Source organism: Symphalangus syndactylus, chromosome 10, assembly GCF_028878055.3.
Source record: "Symphalangus syndactylus isolate Jambi chromosome 10, NHGRI_mSymSyn1-v2.1_pri, whole genome shotgun sequence".
Taxonomy (NCBI): Eukaryota; Metazoa; Chordata; class Mammalia; order Primates; family Hylobatidae; genus Symphalangus; species Symphalangus syndactylus.
In genome coordinates, this window is record NC_072432.2 from 90,974,055 (window position 1) to 90,986,157 (window position 12,103).

The window sequence follows — 12,103 nt, forward strand, 5'->3', positions numbered from 1 at the left end:
TTTATTTTTGAGGTGGAGTTTCACTCTTGTTGCCCAGGCTGGAGTGCAGTGATGTGATCTTGGCTCACTGCAACCTCCACCTCTCTGATTCAAGCAATTCTTCTGCCTCAGCCTCCCAAGTAGCTGGGACTACAGGTGCGTGCCACCGTGCCTGGCTAATTTTTGTATTTTTAGTAGAGATGGGGTTTCACCATGTTGGCCAGGCTGGTCTCAAACTCCTAACCTCAGGTGATCCACCCATCTCAGTCTCCCAAAGTTCTAGGATTACAGGCATGAGCCACTGTGCCTGGCCCTAGCCCAACATCTGAAAATAAACTGTTACTGGGCTGGGCGCAGTGGCTCATGCTTGTAATCCCAGCACTTTGGGAGGCCGAGATGGGCAGATCACGAGGTCAGGAGATCAAGACCATCCTGGTTAACACGGTGAAACCCCGTCTCTACTAAAAATACAAAAAAAAAAAAAAAATAGCCGCGCATGGTGGCGGGCGCCTGCGGTCCCAGCTACTCTGGAGGCTGAGGCAGGAGAATGGCGTGAACCCGGCAGGTGGAGCTTGTAGTGAGCCAAGGTCGTGCCACTGCACTCTAGCCTGGGTGACAGAGCGAGACTCCGTCTCAATAAATAAATAAATACATACATACATAAACTGTTTTCTTCCTTTCTTTCCTTTATTTCCTTTCTCTTTCTTTCTTTTTCTTTCTTCCTTTCTTTCTTTCTTTCTTCTTTCTTCTTTTCTTTCTTTTTTTTTTTTCATACAGTGTCTTGCTCTGTCTTCCAGGCTGAGTGCAATGGCTCAATCTTGGCTCACTGCAACTTCTGCCTCCCAGATTCAAGTGATTCCTGCCTTAGCCTCCCAAGTAGCTGGGATTACAGGTGCTGGCCACCACACCCAGCTAATTTTTGTATTTTTTAGTAGAGATAGGGTTTTGCCATGTTGGCCAGGCTGGTCTTGAACTCCTGACCTCAGGTGATCCATCCGCCTTGGCCTCCCAAAGTGCTGGGATTACGGGCGTCAGCCACCAAGCCCGGCCTAAACTGTTATCTTTCTAAGATTCAATGCAGAAAAGGAAGGTGCATCACACATTTAGAACTTCACAAATGACTGCACACTTATGCAGCTGCCAGATGCTGACTCTAACAGGTTATTTCTTTGGCCAGAGAATGTAGAAATAGTTCTCTCCATTTTTCTAGACAATAGACACTTCTGCTACCCTCAAAATCAGATGAAATGAGAGTAGTACCAAGGTAGCGAGGACGTTTTGAGGAGTATTAGGTTAGGGCAGTACTTTTTTTTTTTTTTTTTGATACAGGGTCTTAGGGTCTCTCTCTGTCACCCAGGCTGGAGTGCAGTAGCGTGATCTCGGCTTACTGCAACCTCCACCTCCTGGGCTCAACCGATCCTCCTGCCTCAACCTCCTGAGTAGCTGGGAATACAGGTGTGCACCACCAGGCCCGGATAATTTTTGTATTTTTAGTAGAGATGGGGTTTCGCTATGTCATCCAGGCTGGTCTCGAACTCCTGGACTCAAGCTATACGCCCTCCTCTGCCTCCTAAAGTGCTAGGATTACAGGCATGAGCCACTGTGCCTGGCCATAGGACAGTTTTGTTTGTTTGTTTTTTGTCTTATTTTTAAGAGACAGAGTCTGGCTATGCTGCCCAGGCTGGTCTCAAGCTCTTGGACCCAAGCAATCCTCTTGCCTTGGTCTCCCAAAGTATTGAGATTACAGGTGTGAGCCACTGTGTTCAGCCAGTACTTTTTTTTTTTTAATTTAGAGTCAGTGTCTTGCTCTGTCACTCAGGCTGGAGTGCAGTGGCAAGATCATTGCAGCCCTGAACTCCTTCACTCAAGTGATCTTCCAGCCTCAGCCTCTCAGAGTGTTGGGATTTACAGGTTTCAGTCACCACACTGGGCTCTAGGGCAGAACTTAATGGCCAAATTTTATGTCCTGGATTTCCACTTGAGCATTGAGAATTCTGGGTTTGGAAATTTGATGGAGACAGGAGAAATCCCATCCTTACTTCAGGCACTTACTGAACCTAGTGTGTGTGGAAGGAAGACGGGATGCACTTAGAATGGGCATAGGATATAAGAGAATAATGATAAAGAATATTTATAATCAGAATTTCTCACACTCAGGACGAGAAAGGAGAATCTCTAACAGAGTCACAGCATGATTATTTCAGCTTTTTCCTGTTTCATTCCTCTGTACTTTGGGTCCCTCTTTCCTTTCTAGCATTCCCTCTACTTTCATCAGACACACTCTGTGGCAAACTTAAGCCCCAAACCACAACCTTGACAAATTCCAAATGGATTTTGTCAGCAAGGCCAACACACCCCTTCGCCACTCCCTATCCCTGCTCCTAGCACATGCGCTGGGGTCAGTGACAGGGTTGGAGTATGCAACCCACAGAGCTGGTGGCTACAATTTCAGCTTTTACTAGGCTCCAATGGAAGCCAGAGGGAGGGAGAAAGGCTGATTAACTGTAAGGCGGGCCTCTTGTCCCTCTTCAGCTCCAGATGAGTTCTACTCCTGCTGGCATTTACCAAGTGGCTGGGAAGTTAGGGAGGGGCAGTGGCCAGCTAATTGCCAGCTGGGCAGCACTCCTCCTGTCTCTGCTCCTGTTTGCTCCATGGGCAGCCCACTCTGATGCTGCAACAGACGTTTTCTTCTTCAGACTCCAGACAGGGGAAAGACAGAAGCGCTGGGAGATTCTCTAGTCCCATTAATCAGTCCCGACTAACATACCATGGTACCTGCTGCTTACTACATTAGACTGTCACCATTTCCATCCTTCTGTTGCACTGGGGATACAACCTTGAGAAGATCTGAAGCACTGGGCAGGAATATCAACAGGTTCCACCTCCTTGTCCGAGTTCCACAAGGCATGTGCACGTGGTAAGGGCACTAGGGAGGTTTTATGAAGCATAGTTTTGGTGGACAGCATGGTGGGATAACCTGGTGGAGTGTCACTAGAATTTCTAGAGAAAGAAATGAAAGAGTAATCACATGGAAATATCAAAAAACCCACTCTAGGAGTAATAATACTGGAGAAAGATCCTTTTGTAGTTCATAAGCATAATGACTGGGTGTTTACACACATGTGAGATGTGCCACCCTCAAACCTGGTTACATTGGCACACTATCCACTTGACAGGAACAACAACAACAAAATACTGGAGGTGTCTTTTGCCCTTAAAAACACAGAGCTGGGCTAGGCGCAGTGGCTCATGCCTGTAATCCCAACACTTTGGGAGGCTAGATGGGAGGACTGCTTGAGCTCACAAGTTTGGCCTGGGCAACATGGCAAAACCCTGTCTCTACAAATAGCATAAAAATTAGCTGGGTGACTGGGCATGGTGGCTCACGCCTGTAATCCCAGCACTTTGGGAGGCCGAGGCAGGTGGATCACCTGAGGTCAGGAGTTCAAGACCAGCCTGACCAACATAGTGAAACCCTGTCTCTACTAAAAATATAAAAATTAGCCAGGCGTGGTGGCACATGCCTATAATCCCAGCTACTTGGGAGGCTAAGACCAGGAGAGTGACCTGAACACAGGAGGCAGAGGTTGCAGTGAGCCGAGATTGTGCCATTGCACTCCAGCCTGGGCAACAAGAGCGAAACTGTCTCAAAAAAAAAAAAAAAATTAGCCAGGCATGATGGCGTGCACCTGTAGTCCCAGCTACTTGGGAGGCTGAGGTGGTAAGGATCACTTGAGCCCAGGAGGTTGAGGCTGCAGTGAGCCGATTGCGCCACTGCACTCCAGCCTCAGCAACACAGCAAGACCCAGTTTTTTTCTTCCTTCCTTTCTTTCTCTTTCTTTCCTTTCTTTCTTTCCTTCCTTCCTTCCTTCCTTCCTTCCTTCCTTCCTTCTTTCTTTCTTTCTTTCTTTCTTCCTTTCTTTCTTTCTTTCTTCTTTTTTGACACAGAGTCTCGCTCTATCGCCCCGGCTGGAGTGCAGTGGCACGATCTCGGCTCACTGCAAGCTCCACCTTCTGGGTTCACGCCATTCTCCTGCTTCAGCTTCTGGAGTAGCTGGGACTACAGGCCCTGCCACCACGCCTGCCTAATTTTTTGTATTTTTAGTAGAGACGGGGTTTCACTGTGTTAGCCAGGATGGTCTTGATCTCCTGACCTCGTGACTCGTGATCCGCCCGCCTCGGCCTCCCAAAGTGCTAGGATTACAGGCTTGAGCCACTGCGCCCGGCCAAGACCCAGTTTCAAAAACAGAAAAAAAAAAAAAGTAAAAAACAAACAAACAAAACCACCAATAAAAACACACCCGACAGAACTACCCAGCACAGTGGCAACATGTCTATAATCCCAGCTATTCAGGAGGCTGAGACAGGAGGATCACTTGAACCCAGGAATTCAAGACTGAAGTGTGCTATGATTGCTCCTGTGAATAGCCACTGCACTCCAGCCTGGGCAACATAGTGAGACCCCGTATCTTAAAAAAACACAGAGACGTGGCTCACGCCTGTAATCCCAGCACTTTGGGAGGCTGAGGCGGGCGGATCATGACGTCGAGATTGAGACAATCCTGGCTAACACAGTGAAACCTTGTCTCTACTAAAAATACAAAAAATTGGCCGGGCATGGTGGCACATGCCTGTAGTCCCAGCTACTCGGGAGGCTGAGGCAGGAGAATCGCTTGAACCTGGGAGGCGGAGGTTGCAGTGAGCTGAGATTGCACCACTGCACTCCAGCATGGGTGACAGAGCGAGACTCCATCTCAAAAACAAACAAACAAACACACAAAAACAAAAAACAACCCACAGAGATTAGCAGGGCAGCAGCCCTTAATAGCAGTGCCCGGGACAGATATAATTCCTTGTTATAAACAGGTTCCTTGTCATCCATCTCATCCCTTACCATCTTAAATTAAGGTCCTCTTGGCTTGACATTCTAGGGTCATGTTATCAGGTTAACATAAGAGAGAAAACAAACTGGGTTAAGGGACTGGTAAGTGCATACACCAGGGATTGAGGAGGACAAGGAGATCGACATATATGGCATCTACCAGCTTTTTTTTTTTTTTCTTTGAGACAGAGTCTTGCTCTGCGCCCAGGCTGGAGTGCAGTGGTACGATCTTGGCTCACTGTAACCTCCGCCTCCCAGGTTCAAGCGATTCTCTGGCCTCAGTTCAAGTAGCTGGGATTACAGGTGTGTGCCACCATGCCCAGCTAATTTTTGTATTTTCTGGTAGAGACAGGGTTTCACCATATTGGCCAGGATGGTCTCAAACTCCTGACCTTAAGTGATCTGCCCACTTCAGCCTGCCAAAGTGCTGGGATTACAAGTGTGAACACAGGGCCTGGCCCCAGCTTAGTTCTTGGAAGCAAGAAAACAAACAAACAAAACCAACCAAGGCAATACATTCATAAGAGCAACAATTTTGGCTCAAGCCTTAGGGAAGAGCCATGTGTTCGTTCCCTTATACTGCTGTAAATGTGGAGAGAGGGCACTTAGAGAACCTTCTGTTGGCCGGGCGCGGTGGCTCACGCCTGTAATCCCAGCTACTCTGGAGGCTGAGGCAGGAGAATCGCTTGAACCCGGGAGGCAGAGGTTGCAGTGAGCCAAGATGGTGCCATTGCACTCCAGCCTGGGCAACAGAGCGAGACTCCGTCTCAAAAAAAAAAAAAAAAAAAAGGAACCTTCTGTTCTTAGCACTACTAGTGCCCTTCTATCACAGCTATTTTTGTTTCAAGGCAGTTCTGCATGTCTAGACCAGGTGCAAAACGGAGTGTGAGGGAAGTAGGAGTGGGTAGGAAGCAGGAAATATGGGTGCAAATTCCTTCACCTTTCCTTGGGATACTAAAATCCCTACTCATCTAGGCACACTTCCTCAAATCACACTTCTGAATATTAGGCTTCCACTCTCCGTCTTTCAAGTTCCAACTTAACTGGCTCAGAGTCCAGCTGTTTTCCTTTAGCCTCTTAAGTTCATCACTCTCCTTCCTCTTCCTTATGGGAAAGGATCTCTTGATTCAGACCCCACAGTAATCTAGTCTCAGGAATAGTGAGCAACAACAATGGTGCAGTGAGGGCTCTCAGGGAATTGCAGCTAGCCCAGATTAAGAAATAAAGATGAAGTCTGGCTGGGTAAGGCATGCCACAGCAACGACTGTTCACCCATATCCCGATGCTGGCTTTGCCCAGGGAGCCCCTGGGCCCCTCAGCCCAGCCCGTCTCCAACGCAGCCAACTTGCCGCCTCAGTCCTTAAATTCCAGGCACAACCCTGGAGCTTGGGATTCTCACCTCAGTCCTCACTGTCTCATCCCCATTCCCGGCTCCCGCCTCCGCCGCCCACAGCCCCCACACCTGCCCCCGCCCTGACTCCGGCTCCAGCGCCCAGCTGCCGGTGCTGCAGCCGCTGCCATGGTGATGGGTCTCGCGAGAACTGCCGCTAGCTACCGCGCAGCTCTCGCGCGATCGGGGAGGTGGGAAATATCCCGGGCTGGGGGTGGGGGTACGCCGCACAGCTCCAGTCGCCGTCGCGGCTTCCGGTGCTAGGTGGAGGGAAGGAAGGAGGGAGCCGGCGAGTGGGCCAGGGCAGCAGCCGGGCTGAAGTCGGCTTGGGGAGCCAGAGGGAGCGGAGCGGAACCTGCGGGGCGGAGGCGGCGGCCGCAGCGGCGCAGCTGATAGCAGGAACAGGTGAGAGGCTGGGAAGGGAAGGCGGGTCCCGGTAGAGAAGAGGCTCGGTCAGGGTGAGGGCTGAGGAGATAGAGCGCCTCCCGGGCCCCGCCCGGCACTGCTTGGCGTGGGGCGGTGGGATCCTTCCCACCCGAGAGCTCAGAGAGGGGGCGTCGGGCCAGCTTCACGCCTGCCCCCGCTTTTGAAGGACGCAGAGCTGGGGTGGGGGTGGGGGGCGCACACGGATTTGTCCTCCGCCTCGCTCAAGGGGGCGACCTGGGCAGCAGTTAGGTTGTGGCCTGCAGGAGGTGGGCTGTTGAGGGGGAGGAAAACCGTCTGAGGAGAGGTGATGCGGGGGCGGTGATGGCTGTTTGTATCTTTTCTGTTAAAGGGCTAGGGAATGCTGCTTTCTTCTACTCCCTCTCCCTCCCCCACCTTAGCAATAGGAGACCTGAGAGAAGCCTTGCTGTGGTTACACCCCCTCCCCCATCATAGGGCAGAGGTGCGTAGGGGGTTTGGGGGTTAGCCAACAGGGCAGGCTGCTGGGGCACCACATGGGCGCTATTCTGGTAGAGGTTGCGCTTTCGAGTCTAGGGAACCGCAGGTTGGGAAGAGGGCAGCAGGTGGGGAGAGGGTGGAGAGGAGGCAGGAGAAGGGGGAGGGGGATCTGATCTTCCTGGGAGAAGAGAGGTGGGGCCTTCCTCCCCAGGCGGAGCGGGGGCGGTCTCACAGGAGGAGGGAGCATCTTGTCACTGGCCCTCAGTTTGTGTCTTCCAATCCGCTTTCCTTCTTTAGGAAGTACCAGGATTCCCGGAACAGAAAATGGAGCTATTGCTTACGCGAATCGTTTGAGGGGAGGGGCGGGAGTTGGGGAGGTGGAGTTCCCTGTTAAAACAGGCCACTTGATTAGCAAAGTGGTAGCTGTTATTTTTGGGGAATTCCCTTCTTGATTGCATTAAGGCGGGTCTCCATCTTTCCAGGCCAGGAGGAGTGTGGTGGTGGAGTTGGAGGATTGTGGTATGTGGTCAGGAGTGAGAAGAAATAGTAAGGCCATCCTGGTGAGGGAGAAATGTAACCTAAAACCTGTCTCTGCTGTTGTTGGATTGGGTCACCCCTGGTCTATGGCATGAAAGTTTTATTGGGAGGAGATCTGCTGCAAGAGTCTGATTGCTTGGGTCAGTGCAACAGGACAGAATCTAGTCGCTGCATACCTCCTTCCCTGTCCTCAATCAGGTAGGTAGTAACAGTCTTTGCTGCCATTTTGTCTTGGGCTTGTTGTTGGGGTAGGTGTCTCCACTTGCCATGACTTGGGACATGGGACAGTGGATTATCATAGCCCATTGGACTTGAGTTTGAAAAACATGTCTGTAAAAGTTCATTCTAAGAAAGAAACTAATCCATTAAGGTTCAGCTTTTCACAGAATGAATGATTGACCTTGGATTCAGCCAGGAAGGGCTCCCATGTATCACATATTCACATGTGTCCTGTTTCCCAGCATAGAATTATTACCTTGCATAGTTAGAATTTTTATAGTTGTTTATCTTGCTTTTCCAAAGAGACTAGACGCTTTTTGACTGCAGGAACCGGATTTCATCTCCTCTTCCACAATGCCCAGGCAAACAGTAGGTACCTATGATGAATTTAGAATGTAAATGGATAGAGCTCAACAAGCTTTCTAACTGTAGTTTAAGGAAAGGGCAAGAGATGGCTTGGCTGTCAGCAAAAGTGCCTGGAGATGGCTTAGCAAGGGTACAAAGACCCTTAGCTTTTGTAATTAAGAAGTTTTGGTGTCTCTGCCTTCCTAAGAGGCACAGAATAGGCATAGATTATGGAAACTAAGACCCAAAAAGAAAAATATTACTAGAACACAGAGTCATTATCTGCAGTCATTATCTGCAGATTTCCTGCTTCCCCATTGTGGGCAAAGGGGTCTCTCCATCAGACCTAAGTCCTTCAAAGTGTTGTATATGAATTGGGATCCTGGAGAGTTTGGAGGAGGGACCAATGTATGTATATGTGTGGTGTCAGGCACAGAATTGGGACCAGTGAATGGTAGCTGCTATTATTATACTGAATGCAAGTATAAAGGAGAGCAGCCTGGAAAGAGTGGAAGTGAGTGAAATATTAAGTGCACAAAGAGTCATATTGTAGTGTGCATTCATCCATCTTACTCTTTTACACTAGAGTCATAATAAGAGGAAATGGACTCAGGATAGAGGGTGGGATTTATTGGTTAGAAGGAAGAACTTCTTTAAAACCAGGTTGGTTAAAGCTGAGTATGTAACTGAAGGAAATTGTAGAATCTGCTTCCCTATATACGTTTATTTTTATCCACCCAGGCTGGAGGGCAGTGGTGTGATCATAACTCACTGCAGCCTCGAGCTGAGCTCAAGCCATCCTATACTTCAGCTTCCCAAGTAGCTGGGACCACATGCGTGCGCCACCATGCCCAGCGAATTTTTTTTTTACTTTTTGTAGAGATTTCACTATGTCGCTAGGGCTGGTCTCAAACTCCTGGCTCCAATATATCCTCCCACCTTGGCCTCCCAAAGTGCTGAGATTACAAGCATGAACCACCATGCCTGACCTCTCCTCACCATTTTTGTTGAGGTAAATTTAGAGGCAGAATGGTATAGTAATTAAGAGTGGATCTTGGAATCAGACAAAATTAGGTTCAAATTCTGCTTCTGCTAATTACCAGTTGCATGTTTCTTGTAAAATTGCTTGTCCTCTCTTATCTTTATTTTCTTCATCTGTAAAGAAGGTAATGATATATGGTTTTCAAGAGAATTATTATTTTTTTGGTTGTCAGTAGAATTAAATGAGATAAATGTAAAGCACCTAGTATTGTACAAAGCATATAGTAAGTACCAAATAACTGTTAGCTGCTATTAATAATCCATTATCATAATACTAATAGTATGAACACTCAGGGCTGCCTTAGAGGAAAAGAGGTTTACAGAAGAACAACTTGCTGCCGGAGGTGCTTGTGTAGAGGGATGATTGTTACCATGAGTTTCTATGCTGGTCGTAGGCTTATGAGCAGCGAAATCTTTTTTCAGCATCGCAGAGACAGCTCCTGCTGCCTGAGTGGGAGGTGAAGCTGGAGCAAGGCAGGGGCCCTGAACCATCAATTTGGATGTAGGGTGAAGACGTGGGGGCACAAGAATAATATTCATATTAGAAAAGTCAGTGTGACTCTGAGATTATGGTGCATTCTTCCAGAAAAGAGCACCCTGATGACCTAGGTCAGGGATTTAGATTCCTAGATCCCCTTATTTTAGGTCTCAGTCAGTATTTGGGGATCTTCATTTAGTCCACTCTTTTCATTTAGTCCAATCTTAATAAAAAATGTCTGCTTTTGAGTATCTGTTTCAGAATATCATGGCCTAGAAATTGTGATATCTGTATAATTGTCCGTACCTTCTTCACTCCAACATCTGTTGCAAATATAGAGTGCTAATAAAACTATTTGATAATGAAAAGACATGGGGAGCGTTTGGAAAGAGTCCCACAGATGTTTGAAGGCTTCATATTACAGTCTGGTAAAGAACTGACTAAAGTAGGGATTTCGTGAATGTGTTAGAGCTTTGCCATGGACTTATGCAAAGGATCTGCCACACCATGTAGACCAGAAAGGAAATGGCTCAGAATGTTAGAGATCCACCATTATTACCATATTCCTGAAGAAAGTTGAGATGACTGGGTGTGGCAGGTCTCTTGGTACCTTTTAGTTCTCCCATTACTGCTGAAAGCCTGGCATAATCCTTCCTTTATTAGCTTATGCACAGGAGTGTCAAGCATGAATGTTTAAACTTCAGCATGAGCTTAAGATGTAGGAGAGCATTTGCTCTCTGTTGCAATGGTTTATGTCCTTTTTTTTTTTTAAAGCAGTCAAACCTTAAATAAAATTTTATTTGAATTCTAATACATAAAATGGACAAAAGTGGAGTTACTCTCTGCTGGTGATGGAAAATGGGAGTGTGGTGTAATTACAGCGCCTCACATGATCTCTCCCCTCTTCAAGCAGAACCCGTGGGTTCTGAGGACATGGAAACCATTTCTTCAGTTTGTCAGATACAGGGAAGAGGATCAGAGACCACCTATAGAATACGGTCTTCCTCAACCCCACAAGTGTTTTGCCACCCTCAGTAGAACCGTTCTCAACACGCATGTCAGTCACTAGCTATAGATCAGTCATTGGTGCTGGATGCTGGAGACGTGAAATATGAATAAGGCATAGTCTGTGCTGGCAAAGAGCCCACAGTCTAGTGAGGTATTTTCCAGCCTTTTTCCCATCATGGTATACACAAAAAATAGTAATAGTGAGACTTGAAATCTGAGATGGCTGGCCCAAGGGCTGTAGCCACCCCAAGCCCTGCCCAGCCATCCAGTGGCTGATAGGATCAGTATCTCCAGCTGACCTGTAATGCACTAGAGGCACATTGGGCAGTTCAGCTCTGGAAAGCAAAACAGACAAACGTGAACACTGCAGCAAGTCCTAGAGTAGAAGTGTGTTTGGGATGCTGAGGGATTGCAGATAACTCTTATTCCCCAAGTAGGCAGTTCTCTGTTCCTCTGTGTCCTTAGGCTGCTCTGTATAATGGTTGGCCTTGTCCACATCATGTCTTCCTGTTTAAGCAGTTTATTGTCAGCTCCATCTTGACTTGCACAGTGGGACCAGATTAGGGGCAGAAGATTATCAGGAGTCTAGGCTATTGATGGACTTTCAGTGGTTTTGTAATTAGGAATTTATAGTGTTCTGGATATCCAAGACTGTAGAGGTGGGCATTGGATTGGTACAGCCATAGAATATCAGGAGCTGTAGTGGTTGTAAGCTGGTCAGATTCTAAGAATAAGGCAAGCTGAAATTTTTGGGCAGAGGGCAGTACCACAGAATGTTCCAAAGAAACAAATGAGTCTGGTTTTTATCTTGTCACTGTTTTATCTGGCTAGGACTCTATAACAGACCTTGTCATCGGTTCTGACTCACTTGCTGAGGGTTGTCCATGGTAAAAGCCAGACCCTTCCCAGGCGTTTTGGGTCTCCATCAGACAGGGCAGTTCGGGATCCTTCTTCACTTCACAGCTGTGGCGTCCTTCAGGTTTGTGTGTCCTGGAGTCTTTTCCAGGATTGTTCTTTGCCTAGATGGGAAGCTGGCATAACAATTCTGGCCTGAGCCTAAACACCACTAATTGAGCTAATAGGAACTTATTTAGTTAGATATGTTTTAGTTTATACCAAAACTCTAGCTTTGGATCCTCCCTTTTCTTTTGTATGTTCTATCCCCATTGGTGTCTATGATGTCTTGATCTCTTGATTTCCCTTCTGCCCCTGTGGTTGCTTCTTACTCTTTCCTGGCCTGCTTTTCTGCCCACTATTTTATTTATTTTAATTAATTTTTTTTTTTTGAGACGGAGTTTCGCTATTGTTGCCCAGGCTGGAGTGCAATGGCGCGATCTTGGCT

The 12,103-nt window shown here is 47.7% G+C and overlaps 1 protein-coding gene and 1 non-coding gene across 3 annotated transcripts in view; both read left to right on the top strand.

The window, feature by feature from the left end:
• The first annotated feature begins 3,055 nt into the window (after positions 1 to 3,055).
• LOC129492449 (small nucleolar RNA U13) lies at positions 3,056 to 3,154 on the top strand. The gene has a single exon (XR_008660896.1). It is a non-coding gene; the product is annotated as a small nucleolar RNA U13 (small nucleolar RNA).
• Positions 3,155 to 6,410: 3,256 nt separating this feature from the next.
• Positions 6,411 to 12,103, top strand: part of ARF3 (ADP ribosylation factor 3) — a 28,216-nt gene continuing 22,523 nt past the window's right edge. The window contains exon 1 of one of the 2 annotated variants that reach the window (XM_055295038.2): positions 6,411 to 6,656. The gene's annotated coding sequence lies outside the window, so the exon portion shown is untranslated. The remainder of the gene's footprint in view (positions 6,657 to 12,103) is intronic. The other variant, XM_055295041.2, reaches the window with a different exon arrangement.